The 26,896-nt window shown below is 37.0% G+C and overlaps 1 protein-coding gene across 4 annotated transcripts in view; it reads right to left on the bottom strand.

Moving 5' to 3' along the window:
• Window positions 1-26,896, bottom strand: part of Oseg1 (intraflagellar transport protein Oseg1) — a 796,421-nt gene that overhangs the window by 312,987 nt on the left and 456,538 nt on the right. The window lies entirely within an intron of this gene.

The following is a 26,896-nucleotide window of genomic DNA, read 5'->3' on the forward strand; positions in this document are numbered from 1 at the left end:
ATCCTGATATTTCACCACAGAACTTCAGTTTCCATCCCTTACAAGGGTGGTCTGAAAAGTTCTCGGCCTCGACCATAGATGGCAACACTATCATCAAATTTATTTTTTCCAAGTTGGTACATCTGTCATAAGCATCCATGTGAAATTGTAAGTCATTCTATCAAATAGTTTGTTTTAAATAGCAGCCTGAAGCAAAAGTATTGTCTGTATCCTTTGAAATGGATAAAATTGAGTATCGTTCAGTCATAAAATTCTTTGTAAAAGGAGGTTTAATGCTGAAAGAAATTCATTTGAAGTTCATAAAAGTTTATGCGTACTCTTCTCCTTTATTTTCAATAATTAAGAAATGGGCTGCCAAGTTTAAACATGACTATACCAGATATGAAGATGATCCACATGAAGGCCGTCCAAAAAGTGTAACAACACCAGAAATAAGTGCACGATATGGTATTGGATGAACGGAAAGTAAAAGTGCATGAAATTGCCTATAGGCATTTCAAAAGAACATGTAGGATATATTCTGCATGAATTGCATTGAAAAAAGCTTTGCGCAAAATGGGTGCTGCGCTTGCTCACAGCAGATCAAAAACACACTCACATGAAAATCTCTGAGTGCTTGGAGCATTTTAACAAGAATAAAACTGATTTTGTGAGTTGTTTTATTACTATGGATGAGACTTAGATTCACCATTACACACCGGAATCCAAACAGCAGTCAAAACAGTGGACAGAAGCCAGCTGTTCGGTGCCAAATAAGACAAAGTTGGTTCCATCAGCAGGCATCGGTGTTTTGGGATGTATGCTGTGGAAACTGTGGCCCTGAGGAAAAATAACATCAGCAGGATGGAGGTAGCAGAGACGAGAATGCTTAAGTGGATGTGTGGTGTAACCAGAAAGGACTGTTTGAGAAATGACTATGTAAGGGAAACAGTGAAAGTCACAAACTTAAAAGCGAAGATACAGTAGGAAGGTTGAGATGGTCTGGTCATGTGATGAGGAGGAAGGACAAGTACATGGGAAGAAAGGTCATGCAGGTGGATGTACATGGGGGGAGGAAGTGGGAGCAGCCAAAGAAGAGATGGTGAGAGCTGGTGGAGGGGGGGACCTGAGATGTGGTTACAGCCCAAGACAGGAGGATGTGGAGAAGTCATTAAAACAGCAACCTTACTTAAATGGGATAAGCTGCAGAAGAAGAAGAAAGGATGTTTTGATGTTAAAGATTTCTTCAATTCTTCTGGCCAATTTGCTAACTTTTTTTTTTTTTATTTAAGTCATTAGTTTTGCTGTGTGTTGGCCATGAGCAATCCCTGTCTACAGCTGTATAAATCTTTCTACTCTGTTAACACCTCACATAGGAAAAACGAAACCATATGTGAAGAAGAAGAGCTTACCATTGAAAGGGTAAAAGATTTAAAAATTTAATTTCAATTGATCTCTGGAATGGACAAGGAGAGTTTTTTAAATCTTGTAAACTCAAAAAAATGACCATAAAAGTCACAGCATTTCAGACAATAATATATTGTGCTTGGAACCACAAGGCATGGCACTTGACTACCATCTTTTCAATAGATGCTGTTTAACATTACTGATAGTCTTGGACCAGCTATATTTGACTGGCTGATGGTGGAAGCTAGGTGCTCCTCAGACTCCAAAAGTTAGACAGGGCTAAAATGGCCTCACCTACTCCCTATGAGAACAAAATGCATTAGCAGATAATGGAACTGTCAGCCTGTTTACCAGTGTACAAAGGAGAAATCAAAGGTTAGGCTATTTAGACATTGCATGGAAAATACATTCTTAAAATTCCAGGATAAATACTGGGAACAGATAGAATGCTTTTCTATGAATTTATCCCTGTGACCAGCCATAGCAAACCTATCATGAAAAACTTTGAGAAGAAAGCTACTGAAAAATATTGTACAAAACAAAAAAAGTCTGCAATATGCTGATGATGTATTCATCATCTAGATCGGAATGACTAATGAACTAGAGTATTTCAAAATTTAAATGAACAGCTTTTACACACACACACACACACACACACACACACACACACACACACACATATATCTGACCTGCACACAAACGGTCACAAGAAATACAGCATATCAGTGCCATGTGTGGGCAAGAGGATAGGAAGAAAGAAGGGATCTCTTCTGAACAGCTGAAGGTTGTATTAAATGGGGAAAATAGTGGTAGAAGCCGTTCTGGAGAACAGAAGTAAATGGAATGAAAGTGGAGGCAGAGAAGTTAGTTTGACAGCATCTCTTGTCGTTGTGATTTTGGAGGAAAGTGGAAAAACCATGGCCAATTCAATAGAGCACTATCTGTGGAACAGGAATGAAACTGAATATCAATTGGAGAGGTAGTAATGAAATGTGGAAAAGCTGTCATCAGTGAAGCTATAGATGAGATATGAAGTCTATAAAAGCAAGTCATTCATATACAGAAGGAAAAGAATGTGGCAGTACAGAACTGAAGGGTGCTTCTGCATTAGTGGAGAAATCAGAGGAAATGAAACATCCACCATGACTCACAATGAGCAACAAGTGAGAAAATAATGCAACTGTGTTGCAGGTATTTTAAGCACATTTAACAATTGGTATGAAAGTTATTTTTAAGGAACTCAACTAGTTTTGGAAAATTCCTATATTTCACATCATCAGGAGATAAAAAGTGAATTAAAAAAAAAACCATGCATCCATTACAGTAAGCTATTTGAAAACAAGAACAACAGAATGTTTAAATAAGCTATGTGGACATTTGATGGTTGGTGGTATTCTGCGATACTGGCATTGGTTGTTTAATAAGTGAGGTTAAGACTTGATCTAACCTGCTTTGTTTCTTGTTGCACTGTTGAGAGCTGTTTTATCATTTCAGCCATCTCTGAATGTTCTTCAGTAGAAACTGTAACCTATGTGGATCATTTCAGCTTGTTGCCACATTACCTGATATTCAGTATCCATTGTAAATGCCCATTGTCATCGCTCCTACCCACTGTTCCACCAAGTGAAAGAACTCCCCAGAGTCAACCCTGTAACTACCTCTCAACAGTATAAATGTCTCAATCATATCACCTCTCCTTCTTCTATTCACCAAACGCTACAGTCCAAATTCCCTCAGCTGATCCTCATAACTAACATTGTACAGTCCTGAAACCATCTTTGTTATCTGCGTCTGTACCCTTTCCACGGTTAATTTATCTCCTCCAAATCCTGGAGACCAAATTTGAGAACAATAGTCTAAGTGTGGTCTGATCAAGGTCTTATACAATGGAACGATAATTCTTTTATCTCTTCAGGCCAGCATCCTTCTCAGTATTGCAGCAATCCTCTGGGTTACCTTCATCACCTTTGCAATATGTTCCCTGAATTTCAGTTTTCTATCAATCATAACTCCCAGATCTCATCTCCCCTACTTCCTCCAGTACAGCTCCCCCAATCAAGTAAGTGGCTTCCCATTGATGTATCCCAAACTTCAAGACTTTACATTTTGCTGCATTAAACCGACATCTCCATTCATTTGCCAATATGTCTAGTTTATTCAAATTCTCTTGCAGGGCTACCACATCTGTACTATTACTAATAACCCTTCCCAGCTTCACATCATCTGCAAACAACTGAATATCACCCCCCCCTGCAATCCATTGGCAATGTCATTGATATAAAGGTTAAACAATACAGGTCCTAGTCCTCAGCCCTCTGGGACCCCACTTGTAACCTTCTGCCTCCTTGATATTGCTCCAACATACACAACTCTCGCTCTGATACATATGAGGCAGCCAATCCTGAACCCATTTGACTAACCCAACATCTAAACCCAAGTGCTGCAACTTAAATATCAGCTTATCATGTGGCACCCTGTCAAATGCCTTTGCAAAATCCAAAAATATGGCAGTATATGCCTTTCCCTCATCAATTGCTCTTGTCACTTTATTATAAAAGGCAATCATATTACTAAAGCAAGAGTGCACCTTAACAAATCCATGTCGACTCTCACAGATAACATTTCCCTCATCTGCCCAATGCTGTATATGGTCCCTCACTAATTATCGATTACATTAATATACAGTTTTCAAGAGCAGTTAAAGTAACACAATGAGAAGATGTTATTTAAATCAACAGTCGTCTTTATCCAGCATGGCTGGATAAAGGAAACAATTCAGTCAGGATTCTAGTGTTGTTGCAGATAGTTTCTGAACAACTGAAAAGGGTACATAATATAATTCTGACTTTCCCCATGGTCCTAATTTTTTCTAAGACTATAGGATTAGTTTAGCTATACAAATCATCATCTCTGTCATCCTGAGAGTTGCTTTAATCAGTACCACCTCCACTTGACTTCAACCTGGACCTATTGTTTGAGTACTTTGAAACGCAAAGCTTGTTCCAAAGCCATGACTCTGTTGTAAGGTCTAAGCAAACATTTGATACTTTTTAATGTCATTATCACTAACAAATCTGCAAGCAAATTTTGTGGCTTCGTCAAAATGATCTTGATGCATTTCAGGAACAGGATCCTTATTTTCTACTTCCATATCAGCATCAGGATTCTGTGCTCATTCCTTTTCTCTTCCTATTTCAGTTTCAATACTTTCCCTGATTGCTAGTTTACATGCTCTCTGGTAAACTTCAGTCAGATCAGCACCACTAAATCCCCGAGTTACTTTGGCAACATAGCTTAAATCCACATATCTCGATACTGGTGATTTGTGTAGGTTAGTCTTTAAAAGAGCCTCTCGTGACTTTTCATCAGGTAAAGGAGTATAAATTAACTGATCTAATCTATATGGCCTCAAAATTGCAGGATCAATAATATCTGGTCAGGCTTTTAGTATTCATGTTTCAACAACAAGACAACACCAAAAGAAAAGCAAACAGTCAGGGATAGGTTTGGAAGAAGCAGTATCAGACTATATACCCATGGTCGGGAGGAAAAAACAAGTGGGTGGTGTTAATTCGGTAAGCAGAGATATAAAGCAAGACTTGCAACAAAAAAAAACATTATGTCGGGAATATAAAGAAAAAGTGATCAGCATACTCATGAACAGTACAAAGTGCAAACAAGAAGTGTGACTAGTATAATAAGAAAGGCTAAATCAGATTATGAGAGAAAATTAGCTAAGCAGGCCAAAATAAATCAAAAAGAGGTTTTACGTTAAAGAGCAAGTAAGAGGTAAAACAACTATGGAAGGATGACTTCAGTCAATACTGGTGACAGGTTTGTGGAATGCTTCCTAAATGTTGACGGTGTGTGAGAAACAAAGATTAACTGATAGGCCAAAAAGAGTACACATGATAGAATCTTTTAAGATATTAAAGGGATTATATAAAATTGATGCATAGGAAATATTTCAAGACGAAATAGTGAGAGAATTAGGGGTTATCTATGAAAGTTTTGTAAGCTCATGGTTAGTAAAACCAGAATTAGTTGTGAGTGCCCTAACAGTGAATGAGTTTAAGGAGAGTATGATATTATTTGTGTGTACAGAAGTTAGTTTAGGTCTTTCACGATGAGTTTCTGGACTCCTTGGAAATACCAATTTAATAATAATAACAATGATTTCAATTTGTCAGTCAGGTTGGAAAAGTGTACTTGCTTTCCAACCAACAGGCTGAGGGTTCAAATCCTGCTGTAGGCATGGGTGTTTGTGAATGCCTTTAGATGAAAGATGAATTTCATCACCTGGCAAATGATCAATATCCTGGTAATTTGCCAGGTGATGAAAAAAATATCAACACAATGTACCAATGTAAAATTATTGGTACATTGTGTTGTTGTGTTGGTTAATGATCAATATCCTGATTATTAAACAACACAATGTACCAATCATTTTAATTAATACTTTGGCAAATACTTTCAATATTTTGGCAAAGTCAAATTGCCATCATCAGGGAGCACAGAACAACGATATGTGCATGCACGCACTAACACACTGGATAAATGAGGATGAAGAAAGGTAACTTTGTACCTAGACTCCTAAACGGTGCCTCCTGGTGGGCTAAATTAGCTGTCTTGGTTGTTGAGTTGAAGATCTGAGGACGAGTGCTTCAAAATTTGGGACAGTTTCCTGCACCCAAATTTGCTGAATTTGGTAAGTTTCTCAGATCTGAGGCATATTCCAGGAATAGCCTCTTGTATTTGCTATGGGAGAGGAAAGTGGCCTTTTTCCAGCATATCCTGTGGTGGATGTTTAAGGCATGGTCGGCAAGTCCAAAGTGGCCATAATGGTGTAACCAAATGTAGTCCATGTGTTCAGAAACTCTGATAATGGCTGTCCTGTATGTATTTGCTGCAGTGGGGTAGAGTGGCCTTCTTCCAGCTTGCTTAGTAGAAGAGTTTGCAACTGCAAGGAAACTGGTAAACACCCAGGAGGTCTAGGGAATATGGCTGGTCTTTGGTAGAGTAGATAAGGGATGTCAATTTTTTATGATTTATAAAGTTGTTGTAAGGTTGTATTTCTTCAGGGTTATTCTCAATTTTTCAGATGTGTCCCAGATATATTGGATTGTTGATAGATTTTGTGTAGTCTCTGTTGGAGTCTCTGATGGAAGGGATGAGGTGCAGCTATGGAGTTTTAATTTTAATTTCAATTTTTTTAATTTTTTTGGATTTGGTGGGGATTGTAGCCACTGGCTAAGAAAGTATTGAGAATGTGGTCAAGTTCAGTAGTCAGGGCACTGTTAGCAGAGCTGATTCTATATATATACATATAGGTTTTTATAACCCTATATTGTTGGCAAATGTATAGTCTAGTGATAAGAGGGCAAAGTCAAATGGCCATCATCAGGGAGCACAGAACAATGATACGTGCATGCAAGCAATAACACTGGATAAATGAGGATGAAGGAAGACAACTAAAGTTGGACCTAGAGTCCTAAACATTAGGCTGGCATGTAATCAGAATATCTAGGAAGGGGAAACTGTTGTTCTTTTCATTTTCTAAGTAAACTGAATCCTGGGATGTCGACTATTTAGATATGTTAAAGAAAATACTGAGAGTATCCAGGCCATGTTAGTATTATTATTATCCATGGAGTCTTACAACCACTTTACAAATCATAAAAAATTGACATCTCTTATCTGCTCTAATAAAGACAAGCTTTATTCCCTAGACCTTCCAGGTGTTTACCAGGTTCCGTGCAGTTGAAACTATTCTATGAAGCAGGATGGAAGAAGACCATTCTACCCACTGCAGCTCATCATAAAGTGCCTTAAACACATTCAAATTCTCTGCAGACACCACGCTCTCAAGCAATGCATTCCAATCATTCACAACTCTCCATGCAAAAAAAACCTATTTCTCATGCTCTTGCTCACACCCTCCTTATACAGCTTCCGGGGATGACCTGTTGTTCTTCCCCAATGTCCCACTATTTTATGAAAAACTTCTTCAACGTTAATCCTATAACAACCCATTACCCATGATATGATAGAGAAATATAAATTATTCTCTATCATATCACCCCTCTTCCTCTTATCACTAGACTGCAAATTGCATCACCTCAACCTTTCATCATATTCAACATTCCAGAGATCAGAAACTGTTTTGTTCAATCGCCTCTGGACCCAGTCAAACATATCTTCATCCTTTTGAAATTCAGGTGACCAAATCTGCACACAGTAGTCCATATGTGGCCTAATCAGAGCCTTATACAATGGAACCAAAATCTCCTTACTTCTACAAGTCAGTGTCCTCTGCATTATTGCCAGAATTCATTGTGTTGTCCTCATGATTTTTGCAATATGTCCTCTAAATTTCAGATCCTTATCCACCATCACCCCAATATCTCTTATTTCCTCTATCTCCAACAATATTATTATTATTATAGATTTTAGCAAAGAAGTACTGGTAACCTGTAGAGTACTACAAGGTGCTGTTCTATCTCCCATTCTATTTAACATATACAAGCACGACATAAGCCATTTTCCCCTAAAAAGTAAAATCTTCCAATACGCAGACGACATGGCCATAGTATCCATTCACAACAACACAAATATCGTTTACACAAATATGCAACATGACCACAATCAAATCACTAACTGGTTAATTGAAAATGGCATATACATAAACCCTGGAAAAACAAAGCTAATGATTTTCAAAAACCCCGAACCCCTACCCATAGAAACTAAATATCTCACTATCCAACATCCATCCTCCTATACACAAAGCGCTGATCCTAAAACCACAACCATCACACAGGTGAAAACAACATGCTATCTCGGACTTCACTTCGATGATGCTGATCATAGTTAGAATAGCCATATAAACTACCTACACAACAAACTCAGGATAATAGCAAGCAAACTACATTGATTAGAAGACACTGCCCCGAAACACACAAAAATACTAATATAAAGCATTATGTGAAAACATTTTAAGATATGCAATCACATCATACGCATTCTGCGCAGACTACAAACTTAACAGGCTACAATGGTTGAAAAATAAAATGCTAAAACTGATATTCTGGGAACAACCCATACTTATGCAGGCAGCATGGACAGAACACAAAATATTTAAGGTGAAACACTCATGCCACCACACAGTCATGTTAAAACATTGCTTCAGTCCAAACCTATAGAGTAACCAGAATAACATATCAGATAACTAGACTACAGTCAACAAACTACATAGCATATAAGTACAATCACTACGGCAAAGCCACCCGAAACTTCTACATACCTGACATGATAAACAAACTGCCGTTCGAAGACAGAAATCTAGCAACCTACAGAGAGCTGAAACAGGCGCTATATAAATATTATAGCGAGAATGAAAATTAGAGAAATTCCTCTCTCTCTCTCTCTCTCTCTCACACACACACACACACAGACAAAACCTATAACAAACCCCTCTCAAAAAACACCATTATAAGAACACAAATACACATATCCAAACCCAACCCCACTTGCAAAAAAAGTTAAACCATGCACAAGCAGTAGTAGTCTTCCAAGCACATACCTACAAACAGCAAAATCAACACCTGGCTTACGATGGGTATAGAAACAAACCCACGAAACCACCGCCATCAATTATCTTCCTCAGATAAGCTCTACAAGGCTTCGAGGAAGAAATTGGAAATGCCAGCCAAAGAAACAAGTAAATATTATAATCGATTTAATAAAAAGTGAATCATTGTAAATTTAAACGAATCACTGTAAATATGTGAAAAAAGATGTAAAACACATTGTTAGTAATATTATTTATGCAATTTAAATAAGATATTTTCCTAGCATTCTGTACTGAAAAAATATATATATAGATAGACAGATCATCATGTAATCTATCCTGTGTAACTGAACTATAACTGATTGTAAACTATTACTAAAATCGTTATTATTATTTATTATTATTATTATTATTATTGTTCCGGGAAACTCCAAGAAGTCGACAGACTCATCGAGGGAGGCCCTAACATCATGTCTGGAACAACTATTCAGCATTCACACAGTATCTATCATATCTTGCCTTGAACTCATTCACGGTTGTAGCACCCACAACAGACTCTGGAAGCTTATTCCACTCATTCAGCACTCTCCAAGTAAAAAACCTAGCTCTAACACCCTTGTCAACCACGCTCTTGCCCAGCTTCCATGCATGGCCCCTAGTCCTCCCACCACCAGTCATATTTTCAAAAATATCTTCTGGATCAATCTTATAAAAACCCTTCAGTAATTTGAATGTCTCAATCATATCACCCCTCCTTCACCTATCGTCCAATTTCTGCAACCCACAAATCCTCAACCTATTCTCATAAGGTTCATTCCACAGACCTGCTATCATCTTGGTCACTCGTCTCTGGACCCTCTCCACTTCCTCCCCATCACGAAGAAACCCTGGTGCCCATAACTGGGCACAGAAGTCCAGATGGGGTCTTATCAAGGCTCGATACAGAGGAACAACAACTTGTTTGTCTCTGCATGTTAAAGTATTTTTCATAAGCCAAGTGATTTGGTGAGCTGTTTTAGTCACTTTTGCAATGTGCCCCCTAAACTTCAACTCCCTATCCACCAGCACTCCCAAATCCCTGGCCTCATCAATCTCCTGAAGTACGGTTCCACCAATGCGATATACTGCTGCTGTTCTTTTAACCCAAAGTGCATAACCTTACACTTTGCCACATTAAACTGACATCCATTTTTCCTAGCCCAGTCCTCCAAACTATCCAAATCATCCTGTAAAATTTTGACATCCTGTGCACTCACAATTGCTCTACCCAACTTTGCATCATCAGCAAACAAGTGAACACTTCCTCTCAAATCCTTTCCAATATCATTGATGAACAAATTGAAAAGCAGTGGTCCAAGAACAGAGCCCTGCGGCACTCCACTAGTCACAAGCCGTCTTTTTGACTCCACTCCTGAATAAACCACTCTCTGGTATCTCTCCTTCAACCACCCTCCTATCCATCACACCAACCCTATATCTATCCCCATCTGCTCCAGTTTACTGATTAGGGTTCCATGTGGTATCCTGTCAAAGGCCTTGGCAAGGTCCAGTAGTATCACTGTAAACCCATTACCCCTATCCAGTTCAGCCGTCACTGTGTTATAAAACGTGAGCAAGTTACTGAGGCATGATCTACCCTTCATAAAACCATGTTGTCCCCCATACAATATCCCATTTTCATCTATCCAATCCTGTATTCTTTTCTTGACTAATTTCTCTAAGACCTTGACAATGATTCCTGATATGCTAATTGGTCGGTAATTTACAACAGCAGTCTTGGAACCACCTTTATGCAGTGGAACTATTTTTCTCTCCTTCCACCCGCTCGGGACTAACCCAGACCCGAGACTCAAATTAAACAAAATGGTCAAGGGTACTGACAATTCTTTAGCTGCTTCTCGTACTACACGAGCTGGTATACCATCCAATCCCACAGATGTATTGACATTGAGGTTATGCAATAGACTACTCACCTCCACTTCATTCACCACAATTCCCGTATAATCTACTGGTTTATTCGTTTCTGCAATGTCACCACCTGGATGATATATTCTTGCAAAGTGCTCACTCAGTAACTCAGCTATCTCAACTGATTCAGTTACCTCCCTACCATCGGCATTCTTTAAAATCATTCTGCCATGTACATTTTTCCTTTTACTTGCTACATATATAAAAAACTGTTTAGGATTCCCTTTAGTCTGCATGGCCAATGTTCTTTCGTAATCCTTTTTTGCTTTTCTTACCACACTCGTCACCCTTCCGGCCTGCGCTTTATACCGTTCATGTTCCTGCCGGTCACCTTTCTCCTTAAATTCCCTCCATAGTTGTTTCTTTTTTTGCAGCTCAAGCTTAATGGTGTTATTCATCCATTTAACCCCTACTTGATTTATTATTCGGACTCTAGGTATACAGTCAGCCATTGCTTCATGCAAGCACTTCTTAACTACCTCCCATACACTATCAACTTCTAGTCCTTGCAGTTGTGCATGCCATGGCACTGAGCCAATCAAACTCCTAAGCTTGTCATACTTTCCAGCCCGATAATTCCACATGTACCCTGTCTTAATTGAAAATTCTACACCTTTAGCCACCTCCCAAGTCAAGATCCTATGATCACTCTCACCGATTGGTGGCAATGTGGTCATATTTGTCACAGCCAAATCCACAGATATAATTACTAGGTCAAGCACTCTCTGACCCCTAGTATTTTCCATTACATGCTGTCGCAGATAGTTATCCCTTAATAACCACATAAAATCCTTCCTCCCGTGTGTCCTCTCCTCACTCCAATCAATGCGACCATAGTTGAAATCTCCCATAATAATCACCCTCCTTCCACTCATTTCTTCTATTTGCTTGTGCATACTGTCACCACTATCTTTTCCATCACCTGGTCTATAGCAGCACCCAATTGTATATTTAGTTCTGCTAGCCACAATCTCACACCAAATGGCCTCAAATGTGCTCTTTTCTCTATCCTGCAATTCAACTTCTATTCTCCTTGGCTGTAGCTCATCAGCTATCATCAACAATACTCCTCCCCCCATTTTATTCTCTCTGTCATTCCTGAACACACTATACCCATCATATTCAATCCCACTAGCTATATCATCTACAGTCAGCCATGTTTCACTAATACCAATAACCTGTGGTCTGGAAGTGCCAACCATGGCCAAAAACTCTTCCTTCTTGTTCCTAATACTCCTAGTATTAGTGTACATGAATTTAAGACCCCCATTAGCCCCAACCGTACCTTGATGCCTTATATTAACTATCCCACTCTGGTTTGTTGTCCTTATTTGCTCTAGCATATTATATTCATTCTTAAATTCAACTGCCTCCCTAAGGACTGTATATCTACTCCCCCCCTTAACAAATCTAGTTTCCCTGAATTTGCACATCCACTTCATTCAGCAACACTTTCTCAAGTCTTCTTACACCATAACCATTCAAATGCAAGCCATCCATCTTATATAGATCCTTTCGCCGATCAAACTCACTCCACACGTCCACAAATTCCACACCACTCGTCATACATAACCCACGCATAAAGTCATTCGCAATTATGGCCCTCCTTTTAAACATTTCACTGTCATACCGTGGCAAAAGATTAATCATTCTAACTCTCTCACTCTTTTCTTTTGCTACCTCAAACAATTCATTCAGATCTTCTATCATTTCCATTTTATCCCCTTTCAAATCATTCGTACCTGCGACAACAATCATTTCTTTCACCCTTTCCTTTTGCTCTCTAATAGACTCAGTTACATCCTTTATGGTCGCAACAGGTTGGTACGATTTTGTCAAATCCTCTACTAACACACCTCGTACTAACGAGTCTCCATACAGCACTCTATCCTTCATTTTGTTCATGTTCACATTCATACGCCTATTTTTCCTGTCACACCTTTTATTATTGGTTGGTTCATTCAGTCGACTTTTGTTCATGCACTCTAGCTGCTGTTTTGCCCTTTCTATCACACCATTCAACAACACGATCTCACTCAATGCATCTATCTCATCTTTTTTATTCTCTGAGAAACCATTAATACTATCATTCACACTTTCTACATTCACACTCTCATAATTCTCATGTACAACCTTGCCGTTTCTTGTCATATCGCTATTTTCTTCATTCTGAAGTTTGACAAAAATATCACACTCACGATCCGAAATACACTTCAATTCCTCATTCTCCCTACATTTTCTACACACATTCAATCCTTTATTATCATCTATCCACACTCCAACCGCACTCTGCAAAGCGTACATTTCACAGCTAGTACACTGACTCATTTCTTTTATACTACCGTTCTTTGATAAAGACGGCGAACCATCATTACTGGCCGCCATTTTCCTTCGTACAGGTGCCATAATTATTGCAACGTGTTTTATCAAATAATAAGTTATAACACACCAAAAACACACAAATAGACGCACTAAAATACGCAAGGCAAACAAAACTACGCAATATTAAGTAATTTTATCAACGATAACTGAAAATAATACTTATCTTGTCAGGAGCTTGCACGAACACTACACACTACGATATAACCTCGAACTCCCATTCAACTCCCGCTACTAATAACACACGAATTGTTGTACTATATGACTTGTGCACTGTACAAAGTATGAGATAAATTGGAATCCAAACTGAACTACATGTGAAAAATTGTAGTACTATCTCTTAAATTGTATGTAATATATAAATATGTGTATTATATGTACAACATGAATTGTATGTATATGTATGTAATTTAACTGACAGATAATAAAGTATTATTTGACATTTGAAAAAAAAAATTATTATTATCATTATTATTGTATGTATGTAATTTATCTGAGACATAATAAAATGTTAAAAACAATTATATGTAATGTAAATGTATATGGATATATACAGAATGTACTTTATACAAGTGCATTCTATATATATCCATATATATTTACAAAAATGTTATAATAATGTTTTTATACAAAAAAACATTATTATTATTAAAAATATATATATATATGTTAGCAGTACATGTAAATACCTGTATGCAGATTAGTGTGCAAGTACGTATTGAAAATATTATATGTGAATAATAATAAAGTTATTATTAAAAAAAAAAAAATCCTGCACCAAACCAAAAATATAATATGTAAATAGTCCAAATGTAAATAGCCTGCATGATATTGATAACACTTTTGTCAAACTTAAAAGAAAAAAAAGGGGAAAAAAAAATTAAAAAATAAATAAATAAATATATATATATATATATATATACACAGGAATGGAATGGAGGAAAGAGTGCTGTAAAAGGAATTAGAGATGATAAAGGTGAAATGAAAACAGGAGAAAAAGATATCCTTGAAGTATGGAGTAATTACTTTGAAAAACTGCTAAATGAAACAAGCAGTGATGACAGCACAGTGATAAAAAACACTGACCAGGCATGCAGTCAGGAATACATATTCATACTTGAAGTAGAAAAAGCCATCAAAGGCTTGAAATGTGGAAAGGCAGCAGGAGTAGATGATATTCGACCAGAAATGCTGAAGTATGGTGGTATAAGAGTCTTACAGTGGCTGCACTGCATAGTTCAGAAAGCCTGGACAGAGGGACGAATTCCCGATGATTGGAGTAGAGCTCTCATAGTACCCATATATAAAAAGGGAAATAAAACTGAATGTGAGAATTACAGAGGTATTTCCCTATGTTATTGTTGATAGTGATGTTTTCTCCCTGGTGCAGGACACCAGAGTGTACAGAGGATTTGAAATTGGAAGTGATCACTATTTAGTCTTGAGCAGGATAAAATTGAATTTCATATTGAAAAGAATAACATGTAAGAAAGTTTTAAAGCGAATAAAAGTTGAGCAGCTCTCAGATGTAAACTGTAGACTAAAATACAGAAATATTATTGAAAAGAAAATGAAAGAGTTTGAGAACAGGAATCAAATCTTGGAGATTCAGTGGCAAACTCTGAAGGAAACATTGATTGATTCTGCCAGAGAGGCATGTGGTGAGGTTGTGTGCAAAGATAAAAAAATCAGAACTCCCTGGTGGACACAGGAAGTTAAAGAGGCAGTGAAGGAAAAGAAGAAAGCATATCAAAAGTTCCTGGCAAATAAGTCAGCTTTGTCTCTTACAGAATACAGAGACAAATGTAAGAAAGCTAAACAGTGTGTAAAACTAGCTAAACAAAAGTCATGGGAGGACTTTGGCAAGAATATAGAAAATAAATATCAAGAAGGTGGCAAAATATTCTGGAGGTTGTTGAAGAAGCTTAGGAATGGAGGAAAGAGTGCTGTAAAAGGAATTAGAGATGATAAAGGTGAAATGAAAACAGGAGAAAAAGATATCCTTGAAGTATGGAGTAATTACTTTGAAAAACTGCTAAATGAAACAAGCAGTGATGACAGCACAGTGATAAAAAACACTGACCAGGCATGCAGTCAGGAATACATATCCATACTTGAAGTAGAAAAAGCCATCAAAGGCTTGAAATGTGGAAAGGCAGCAGGAGTAGATGATATTCGACCAGAAATGCTGAAGTATGGTGGTATAAGAGTCTTACAGTGGCTGCACTGCATAGTTCAGAAAGCCTGGACAGAGGGACGAATTCCCGATGATTGGAGTAGAGCTCTCATAGTACCAATATATAAAAAGGGAAATAAAACTGAATGTGAGAATTACAGAGGTATTTCCCTACTGAGTGTTCCTGGCAAGATCTATGCAAGTATACTTGAGAAACGGTTGAGAAGAATTGTGGAAGAAAAGCTTGGTGAAGAACAAGCTGGATTCAGGCCAAATAGAGGCTGTCAGGATCAGATCTTCACTTTACGACAAATAGTCGAGAAAGCATGGGAATATAACAAAGATCTGTATTTAAGTTTTGTCGATTTGGAAAAGGCATATGACAAGGTGCCAAGAGAGAAGCTATTCAATACGCTGCAGTTATATGGTGTCAATGGGGCATTATATCAAGCAATACTTAGTCTTTATTTGAGTTGTGAGTCAGCAGTTAGAATTGAAGGAAGTACAGGAAGATGGTTTAATGTTATATCCGGTGTGAGACAAGGATGTACATTATCCCGTCTGTTATTCATTATCTGTATGGATCACATTATGAAGGAATGTGGTATTAAACCTGATATCAAAATTGGAGATGTTAATGTCAGCTCTTTACTATATGCGGATGATGTTATACTTCTAAATCAATCCGCTACAAGTATGCAAGATTCTCTGACTAAATTGAATAGCTGTTGTAATAGATATGGTATGAAGGTCAGCAATAAAAAGACAAAGACAATGAAAATAGGCAGAATCATTGAAAATGTCAACTGTGTTGTGAATGGAGAACCTGTGGAACAAGTAAAACATTTCAGCTACTTAGGCACAATTTTTACTGAAGATGGTAAACTAAATATAGAAATAGACAACAGAATCAGCAAAGCTGGTATCGTGGGAAGTCAATTGAATAAATTCATATGGAATAAGAAAGAAATTAGTCGGAACACTAAATTAGCTGTATACAAGACTGTGTTCAAACCAATTTTAACTTATGGATCTGAGAGCTGGGTCAGAAGTAAGACACTTGACCAAAGACTAGAGACCGCAGATATGAGAGTCCTGAGAAAGATTAGAGGCGTGAACAGATGGCATCAATGGCAATATCATATTAAAAATGAGGATATTAGGAAAGAACTTGACATTGTCAGCATCCAGGAATGCGTTAGCAGAGCTAATCTCAGATGGTATGGTCACTTAAATAGAATGGGAGAGGAAAGATTAGCAAAACAAGTGTTCTCTGCCAGGTTGGCAGGAAAACGACCCAGAGGAAGACCAAGATATAGGTGGATTGATACGGTACAAAGTGCCTTAGACGATAGAAATATAAGATCTGATAATGTTGGAGTCTTGACAAGTAACAGACTGATTTGGAGGAAAATTGTAGATAGGAAGTTAGTAATGATGTAATTTTTTCATGTAGTACTGTCATATCCTGTACACCCCTTGAGGGTACATGGCAGGAATTTGATGATGATGATAAAAAAATGATATATATACAGGGTGTTCGGGATAAATTTGACAGTTTCGTAAGGAAAAAGAAAATCTTCTTTGTATCTATTAAATTTAATGAATTGACAAAAAAACATTACAGGCAGAGTTAATTACAATACTATCAACAAGATTTACTCAAAATAACCACCATTAGCATCGATCACAGCTTCAATTCTGCTTCGGAACCTCGAACAAGCTGATGCTACAGTCTCCCTGGGAAGGGCCGCAAAAACTGTTTTAATTTTATCCATTAACTGGGCTTTTGTATTACTGGAAGTGCGATTGGTGTCTTTTTCAACTGCGCCCCATACAAAATAATCCATGGGGTTAAGGTCTGGGGAGTTTGGAGGCCAAACATTTGGACTGGTGAAGTCGTAGAAATTTTCAGACAACCATTTTTGACCTTTCCCAGAGGTGTGGCAAGGGGCCGAATCCTGCTGCCATACATACGGCCTACCATTGGCTACCCTTGTTATCCAGGGCTTGACTACAGTTAGCAACTCCACGAACAAAGCCCGAATTCCAATGCCAGGGTTCTTCAACACCTGTTCCTGCAGATTTGCGAGGAATTCTGCTGTACGAACGCAATCAGATCGTCTGCTAGGGATCTTTCTTCTTGCTACATCCTCGTAGTCACCATTGCAAGTCTCTAGTTCATGCCTGATTGTTTTTACTGTATTCAGGGAGCATTGGGCAGCAGTCGTAATATCCTTATTTTGATGGCGGGCACGAATCATCATGATACAAGTTATTCTCTTCCATGATTCAGGTGGGTTCCAGCTATCCATCCTTTCTGACATCTTGTATATGAATGAAGAAGGGTCCAAACTTTTAAATGAAGAGAAGTTTGTGTTAATACATGTAACTTACGGAAAAATATAATTAATTATAAATATGTCAAATTTATCCCGAACACCCTGTATATATATAGGGTGTTTCAAAAAGAATGACCCGATTTCCGCATTACCACAAAACGCCTTCTGTTGACTATACGCCACCTTCTCATTAACTAAGTGTAGCAGCTATTTGGGCGCTAGTAGTGGCATATAGTGGTCATCATATCAGACTCTGAGCCAAGGCCATTCACATAGTACAAGTCGCATTCATTTGTGGTTCGTGGTTGCAGAGATATACAATTTTTAAATCGGGACATTCTTTTTGAAACACCATGTATAATAAAATGTAAAATGAAGCATCTAGTAATATTATCTACGTTGTGTAACTGTGCACTACATTTGCAAATTATTGATGTGATTGTTATTATTCTGTTATATGAATTCCACATTGTGAAAATTATAAAAATATAGAGTGAAGTGCATAACATAAGAAATTATAGTCTCTTCTTTGGTGCATCAATCCGAAGATTGGTAAATATAGCAGCACATCACAATATCCTGTCTTGTGACTTCCTTTTTATCTCTTCATAACTCTTAGTGCCAGTTAGCATCATTATGTTATTTATATATGAAATTCTTGGTCTGCCTCGTGGCCTCTTTCCTTCTACAGTCCCCTCCATTATTTCTGTAATCAGTCCCCCCATGCCTCAAATGGTGTCCAATTAGGCTTTTTCTTCTCTTATTGAGGTGTTTCATTAATGACCACTCTTCATGAACTATATTCAGAACTTCTTCATTGCTTTTTTCTGTCCAACTAATTTTCATCATCTTTCTCCAGCACCAAAGTTCAAATGCCTCCAACTTTTTCATGTCTTGTTTTGTTAGAGTCCAGGCCTCACAACCATATAATGCAATGCTTTATATGTATTCAGGCTTTTCTTGCCACTTTGCCTCTACCAACCATCACATTGAGTGGGATAAAAGCCTTATGCCCTATATAGAAGATAACTACCATTCAAGAACCTTCAAGGAAGCCGCTACAGTCGCCCACACAACTGAAAACCTAAACAAGAATCCAGATCTAACCTTACCAGAAATTTGGAAAGCTTTAATTAGATCATTAAACATCAAAGAAATGAACTTTCATGACAATTACATCATGAGTCATAACAAATAAATCACGTTCCCGAGACACGCACATTGTCTCGCACAATACTAATTTTTTGTATGAATTAGAACCATCAGTTATAACCTAGTCTGTTACCTTCATATAGCTTACTAATTTTGTATTCCCTGAAGATGCCGATAGAAAAACTGGCGAAACATGTAGGACGATAAATTAAAAGCAACTTAACATTATAAAAAAAGTGTAATAGTTTATATGCTTTATTATGTATGTTTTCACTAGCCTTTTTTTGAGCTGGATGCTAAGTCCTTTTCTGGTAAAAATATTTTTTCTGTTATAGAATGCTTTTTTGGCTAGGATTATTCATGCTTTAATATCTGATTGGTTTCTTCCATCTTTTGTGATAAGACTTTCAAGATATTTAAAAGAGGATACCTGTTGTAGCAGGTTATTATTTATTTCCAGGTTTATTTTCATTGGATTTGCTTTACTTGTAATTAATAATTTTGTTTTCTTATAATTAATTTTTAGGTTGTACTGCAGGGGTCGCCAAACCTCTTTGACCATCGGCCCCTTCAAGAGTTTCTTGACTTTTTATCGACCCCCCCCTCTATTTTACTATTAAGTAATTATAATAGGAGACAAGCAAAAAAGACACTCATGTGAGTTTTTAGATTGTTTATTTTATAGTTACAGTGTTTATTGTATGTATAATATAGTATATATTATTATATTGGCTTAACATCAAAGGGATACGTTTTTGACGTCCTTCTTAACATTACATATTTGATAGGAGGAATAAATAATATATAAAATATAAAATTTAATTTAGATAACAAAATAACAATAATACAATCTTCCTTATATATATGAAAATAAGAGTTAAATAAAAGAGCCAATAGGCTTCACTTCGGTGATGTAACATCATTTAAATGAAGGGGATATTAAATCCCATATTCGGCATGAAACTCTTTGATTTTGATCTTTGAGTTTCTTATTCGGCTTTGAAATAATGTGGGATTTAATATCCCCTTCATTTAAATAAAGAAAATAAGACTTTTATTAACTTAGTATACAATTTAATAATGTTGTCAATGTGAAGGGTGTGCTTCGTGACTCTTGACAAGATTAGAAATGTTGAGTTCAAAATTAGTAAATTTCGGCCTTAAATCGCCACGGAATTCTATATCTAGCTTATTTCTTTGTTTTGTTAAAATGGAATTAACATGACTAAAATCAGTTTCAACCATGTACGCACCAGCCGGCCAGGAACTACCAACATCTGTTTATTGGTAAATATGTCATTTTGGCCTACTCGATTGGTCTCCATAACTATTTTCATGACCTTGCTCCATCTTATAGGTCCTATTCATGAAACTGTTCCCACGATTCACTCTTAATTGCATCACCATTCAGGATGGAGGTAATCCAAGTTAACCGAATTAAAAATTACCTATACAATGATGTCTTATATTTTTCTATCGACCCTCAATCGACCCCTAACATATCGACTACTTTGGTGACTATTGCTGTACTGTGTGAAGATTTCTTCCATCTTTGTTAGGGTGGCTTTCAGTTTGTTTTCGTTATCAGCTATAACTGCTATATCATCTGCAAACCGTAGCCAATTCCTGAACTAATAGAAACAGGAATTATCTTAATTCCTGTTTCTATTAGTTCTTTCAGTTTATTTATTGCATCTTCAATGTACAGATTACGCAATATGGGTGAAAGAGAGCACCCCTGTCTTACACCTCTACGTATTTTTGCTATTGCAGTTTTTGTTGTATTGCTGGCTGCTTCTATTAGGGCTACTTGATGCTTGTAAAGATTAAATATGAGCCTTCTATCTCTCCGATCTACCTTTATTGTTTTTAGGAGGTGAAACATTTGATTACAGTCAATACTATCGAAGGCTTTCTCCAAGTCAAGAAAGACTATCAGAGTATTTTGATTCTTCTCCAATCTTCTTTCAATAACTGTTCTTAGAGCTAGGATTGCTTCTCTTGTCCCCTGCTGTTTCCTGAATCCAAACTGGTCATTGCCAACATATTCTTCAACCTTCTTTGTTAGTCTTATTTGTATAATTTTGAGTAGTATTTTCGAAGCATACGATATTAAGCTTATTGTTCGATGATATTCACACTTGTTTGCATTATTTACTTTAGGAATGGGTATGATAGAGCATTGTGTAAAATCTTTGGGGATGACCCCGTTTCATAAATATCCTTTATGATCTTGAAAAGGTATGACTTAGTTATGTTTCCTGAGTATTTTATTAATTCTGAAGGGATGTTATCAGTGCTTGGTGCCTTGTTGGCTGACAATTCATTCAGTGCCCATTCAAATTCATCTTTTAATATAGTTGGACCAATTTCTTCCACATCAAGTCTTGTTTCATCTTCTATAGCCTTGGCATCTAAATCTTTTCCACTATATAGATCTTCTAAGTACTCCTTCCATCTCTACAAAATTTCTTCCTTATTTATAAGTATGTTCCCCTGTTTATTTTTGATAATTGTACTTCTTGTCTTGTTTTGCTGGCTTATTCCTTTTATAATGTTATAAGCTTTATCGATTCTTCCAGTCTTTGTTAGATCTTCTATTTCTTTACATTTGTCTGTATACCATTGTTCTTTTGCTTCTTTACACCTTCTATTTATCATATTTTTTATATGTTTATATTTGTCTTTGCTTTCTTCCTTTAGGGAGGTTTTGTATTTTCTTCTTTCATCTATTAGATGTAGAATGTCCTGGGTGATCCATGGTTTTTTATTTGCTTCTTCCTTAATCCTATGCAGTCATTGGCAGCCTTGATGATTGTATCCTTCAAATGAGTCCATTTTTCCTCTATGTTTTTCTTTTCCCTCTCTCCCGTTTTAATGCTTTCATCAGTTTGCTGTTTATAGTTTCTATGGTTTTCCTTAGAAAGAAATTATAGTACTATTGCCTAAATATTATAAAATATGACATTTCTCTGAGATGGTATAAAAAGTGAAAGTAAACAGATACAAAATTATTGTAACGAATTGTACAGATGTTTAGTACAGAATTGTAAACTTATAAAATTGTAGCTTCATTATTCATAAGATTATTATAGTGCAGATGCGTATAACTAATGTGAAAATACTTGTATGCTGACATGTATACATGTATATAATGAAAATAAGTAGGTATGATATAATAAAGTTAAAAAAAAAAATTATTATTATAACTGTACAGCACCTCCATGGAAGCCAAAGACTCATCTTTGGAGACCCTAACTATTCACACAATCAATATCCCATTGAACCCATTAACGAAGAAAGCAATGACAACTGACTCTGGACCCATTCCACTCATTCATAACTCTCCAAGCAAAAAAATCTAGTCTTCACATCTCTACACACCTCTTGGTAAGAAGGTCCAGAACAGGGTCATCCCTATTCTGGATCCTCTTACCAAGCACTGAAACAAGTGGTGAACTTTCGAAGTGTTGGATAGTTCACCCACAAGCCAGCAGCCACTATGGTAAGATAAAAATACGTGTTTCCAAAGTAATTAATTGACAAGCCTTTCTAAAATGATGTAGAGACAGCAACTTGATAACTAAAAAAAGAAGTTTACTTCAGCCAAAGTGCTCTGTAGCCGGCCTGGTTGGCTGAGTGGTTAGCGTATCCGCTCTCCAGACAAAGGGCTGCGGGTTCGAATCTCACCGTGTGCATGGATGTTTGTGATTGTCTGTGAAAATACTAGTGATGATGGTCGGCAGTAGATGGCATTCGTGTAGATGAAGGTAGTTGCGGTTGGTGGAGACAGAGTTATAGAGAAGATGCCCTCCCTTGATGAGTCTTTGGACTCCCTGGAGATGTTATGTAATAATAATAATAACAATTTATGCCCATAGGGAAAAAGCTTTGTTGAGAGAACAAATTTACGAGACTCACAAAAATCTAGAAATTATCGAAAACAATGTTTCCAAACAAAAATTAGAGTTATCAAGCTACATAAATCCCAATATCTAGTATATTCTGGAGAGGGTTACAGATGACTCTGTAAAGTATGTGTAATTTAAAAACAAAGAAAAACTTTGTTTGGCTTTGTTTTTAACTACACTTTGTGAAGTTACAAGGACTGAAACAATAGAAAATCCAATGCCATGCCCACAGCAGCAACCAATCACTGACAAGCAAAGTGAGGAGCAACCAACCACCAATGGACCACAGCTAAGTTATCAACACATCCAGCTACAACCTTAATGAAGGAGAACTCTCGCTACTGAAAAAAGGCCTGAACTATGCTATCACACCAAAGTCAGCAAGCAAACTAGATTTCATATACCACAATGAAAGAGGTCTAGAATCCCTCCCCTACAATATAGCTGATAAAATATGAATGGAAACATCCTGCATACTAATTATATGAAGAGCCAAAGGCTTCAATTCGGCGATGTGAAATTATTTAAGTTAAGGGATATTACATCCCATATTGTTTCACAGTCGAATAAGAAACTCAAAGAGTTTCATGCTGAATACAGAAACTATATAAAGTTTGGCGAATCCAAGCATAAGCAAATACCTGGATAGTGCAACACCAGGGCAACTCATAGTCCATCCGGTAGTGCAACACGGGGCAACTCATAGTAAGGGTGGAGCAAGCTCCAATCACTGTTCTTGGAATTTATCCATAATGTGAAACCCAGCTCCTAGGAGCTGTATTACTGTTCTACATTATGAGAGAAGGTCACTACCCAGACCGGTTTCAACCTTTATCGAGGTCTCATCAGTGAGTAGGTAGACCTAGATAATACCAAGTTTATAGCGAACAGAACTTACATACCCTACTATAAAAATTGCCAAGAAGGTGTCCAAATAAATTACTAATTATATGAAGAGCCAAAGACTTCAATTTGGCTACGTGAAATTATTTAAGTTAAGAGATATTACATCCCATATTGTTTCATAGCCGAATAAGAAACTCAAAGCGTTTCATTCCGAATATAGAAACTATATAAAGGTCCTTTCACTACTATTCTATGTTATTATATTTCATTACTTTTCTTCTCATAGAGAAAATATTCCTGCCTAATATCAGAGCCCTCTTTGCCCATGTACTTTGTTCTGGGTATTTCGTGTGGCAAAATAATTTTTACCTACAAACAGAAGGTATGGCCATGGGCTCACCAATTTCCCTCTCTATAGCTAAACATTTACATGAGAAGACTTTGGGCAATGAGCTCTACACTCATCAAGCTTAAAGCCCAAAGTCTGGATCAGATATTTTGATGATACTTTCACCATTTGGCCCCATGGCTAAGAAACATTAAATACATTCCTAAGCCACCTGAGCAAACAACACAAATGTATCCAATTTACCATCAAGATTGAAAACAATAACTCTCTTCCTTTTCTAGACACACTTGTCATACGTCTTTCCACTGCCTCTCCTTTGCAGCTACTGCATCATCAGCACCTTCAAACACAGAGCCCTAACAATTTGCTCCAATGAGCAGGCTCTGAACAAAGAATGTGAAATTATTAGCCAAAAGTTTGTAAAAAATGGCCTATAGCAACAACCAAATGCATATTTTGTCTTACTGGCCTTGAGACTGCTTCAAATGAACAGGCACACTCCCACCTATATCCTGTTTCTTTTTTTTTTTTGGCTGTAATTCATATGCTATCATCAGTATCCCTCCTCCCATCCTATCTTCTCCATCTTCCCTGAAAATACTAAACCCTTCACATTCTATCCCTGTAACTACATCATCAGCTGTTAGCCAAGTGTCACTAATACTTGTTGCTCTTGGCTAGGTTGCATTAACCAATGCCAAACACTCCTCCCTCTTGTTCCTGATACTTCTGACATTAGTATATAGAAATTGCAGCATCCCTTTAGGTTCTCATCCACCTCTACTTCCTGAACTGACTTCCCTATTCATTATTTTTGCAGTCCTGCTAATTTCTTGCTGCTTCTGCTATTTTTCAATTGCATGTTTTGTCCTGTGAAGGATAACATTCAAGCACACTATTCTTTATTTATCTCCACTTCATTCTCCTCTATTTCCAAATTCTCCTCTATTGTGTTCTATATATCCCCACTAAGAGTAAATTTGATATCCTAGCTTTGTTTTCCAAAATTTAAAACCTTACTAAAATAAAGGGCCAATTCCGTTCAGCAATGCAAAAATTATAAAAATCAAGTGGATATTAAATCCAGCATTATTTCAAAGACGAATACAGAAACTATAAGTTTCGTATGAAATCTGACCATAGGGCTTATGGGAATACACTCGCCAGCATCTACGCATTTATTTCTTTTAAGGTTACACGGTGATCAGCATTCATATTTATAAATTTAGGGACACAAAAACACACGTGTTGAACAGATTATTTTATTAATTACTAATAAAATAAAACTTGACGTTTCGACCCCTGTATCGAAGTCATCATCAGAAGGATACAAGTGTATAAAGAACCAAGCAACATGCTCTAGCCCTGTATACCGGTAAACTAAATCTACGTAGTTAATTAATCCTTTTTCCTAGCCTGACCTTTAGTGATAAAAAAATAAAATAAAATAAAATAAATAAATAAATAAATAAAAAATAAATAAATATAAATACAACTACAATAAACTGCTAAAGTCCTCATGTATTAATATTCTTCTGGATTTGTACAGTTCTGATTATAATATGATTTCTTTCAGTTGCTGTTGAATGTTACAAACACTTCACCAGGTTATCTTCTTGTAGTGGGATTTTTCTATGGCTAGTCTAGGTTGTTATACAGGTTGTAGATGAGTCCTCCACATTCTTGAAATAGTTAGGCCATCATTTTTGTTGAGATTTGGGTTGCGTTTGAGCATTTCATATGACTCTTTAAATTTTCTCTCAAACCAGGTTTTAGTGCGGTGTAGGGACTTGGTATTTTTCCAATCAATTCTGTGGTATGTTTGGAGTGCATGGTCAGAATGGCCGGTTTTCCCAAAATGGAGGTACTTAATGTGTCGTTTGTGTTCATCTTGTCTGATTGGGATAGTTCGCCCTGTTTCCCCTATGTATGGTATGTTACATGTGCATTGTATTTTGTATACCCCTGGGTGGGCTAGGTGTGGAAGAGGATCTTTAGAAGAACTGAGTAGGTGTCTTAACTTGTTTGGGGATTTAAAAGTGGTTTTAATGTTGTATTTTCATAGTGTTCTGTCTAATTTTTCAGAAATGCCTCTAACATAAGGAATGGCAATAGCATTCCTGAAATCTTTTTTGTTCTTACTAGTATCTTTATGGAGGATCATGTGAATAGTTTTTTTACTGTATCCATTTTTTATAAATGTTTGGTTGATGATCTTGTATTCCTGGTTTAGAGCTTGTTCATTAGAACAAATTGTTAGAGCTCTGTGTTTAAGGGTGCTTATGACACCTAGTTTCTGTGTTGGATGGTGGTAAGAATTTTTGTGTATGTATTGGCCTGTGTATTTAGGTTTGTGGTAAACTGCAAAGGAGAGACAGCCAGAGGGAAGACGTGTGACAAGTGTGTCTAGGAAAGGAAGAGAGTTGTTTTTTTCCATTTCAATGGTGAATTGGATACATTTGTGTTTTATCCAATTGTAGGTGGCTAAGGAATGTATTTAGAGCTTCGCGGCCGTGGGGCCAAATGGCGAAAATATCGTCGACGTATCTGAGCCAAATTTTGGGCTTTAGACATGCTGTCTATAGAGCACATTGCTCAAAGTCTTCCATATAAAAGTTAGCTATGGGGGGGGGGGGGGGGGGAGAGCAGTGAGCCCATGGCTGTACCTTCTTTTTGAAAGTAAAAATTGATTTGCCACACGAAATATCCAGAGCGGAGTACATGGGCAAAGAGGACCGTGATGTAATGTGGAAATATGTTCTGTAGGAGCAAGATAGTGTCATTGATTGGGACATTGGTGAAAAGGGAAGTTATGTCAAA

Source organism: Typopeltis vanoorti, chromosome 2 (genome assembly GCF_054136105.1).
Source record: "Typopeltis vanoorti isolate ZY-2024b chromosome 2, IOZ_Tvanoo_1.0, whole genome shotgun sequence".
Classification (NCBI taxonomy): Eukaryota; Metazoa; Arthropoda; class Arachnida; order Uropygi; family Thelyphonidae; genus Typopeltis; species Typopeltis vanoorti.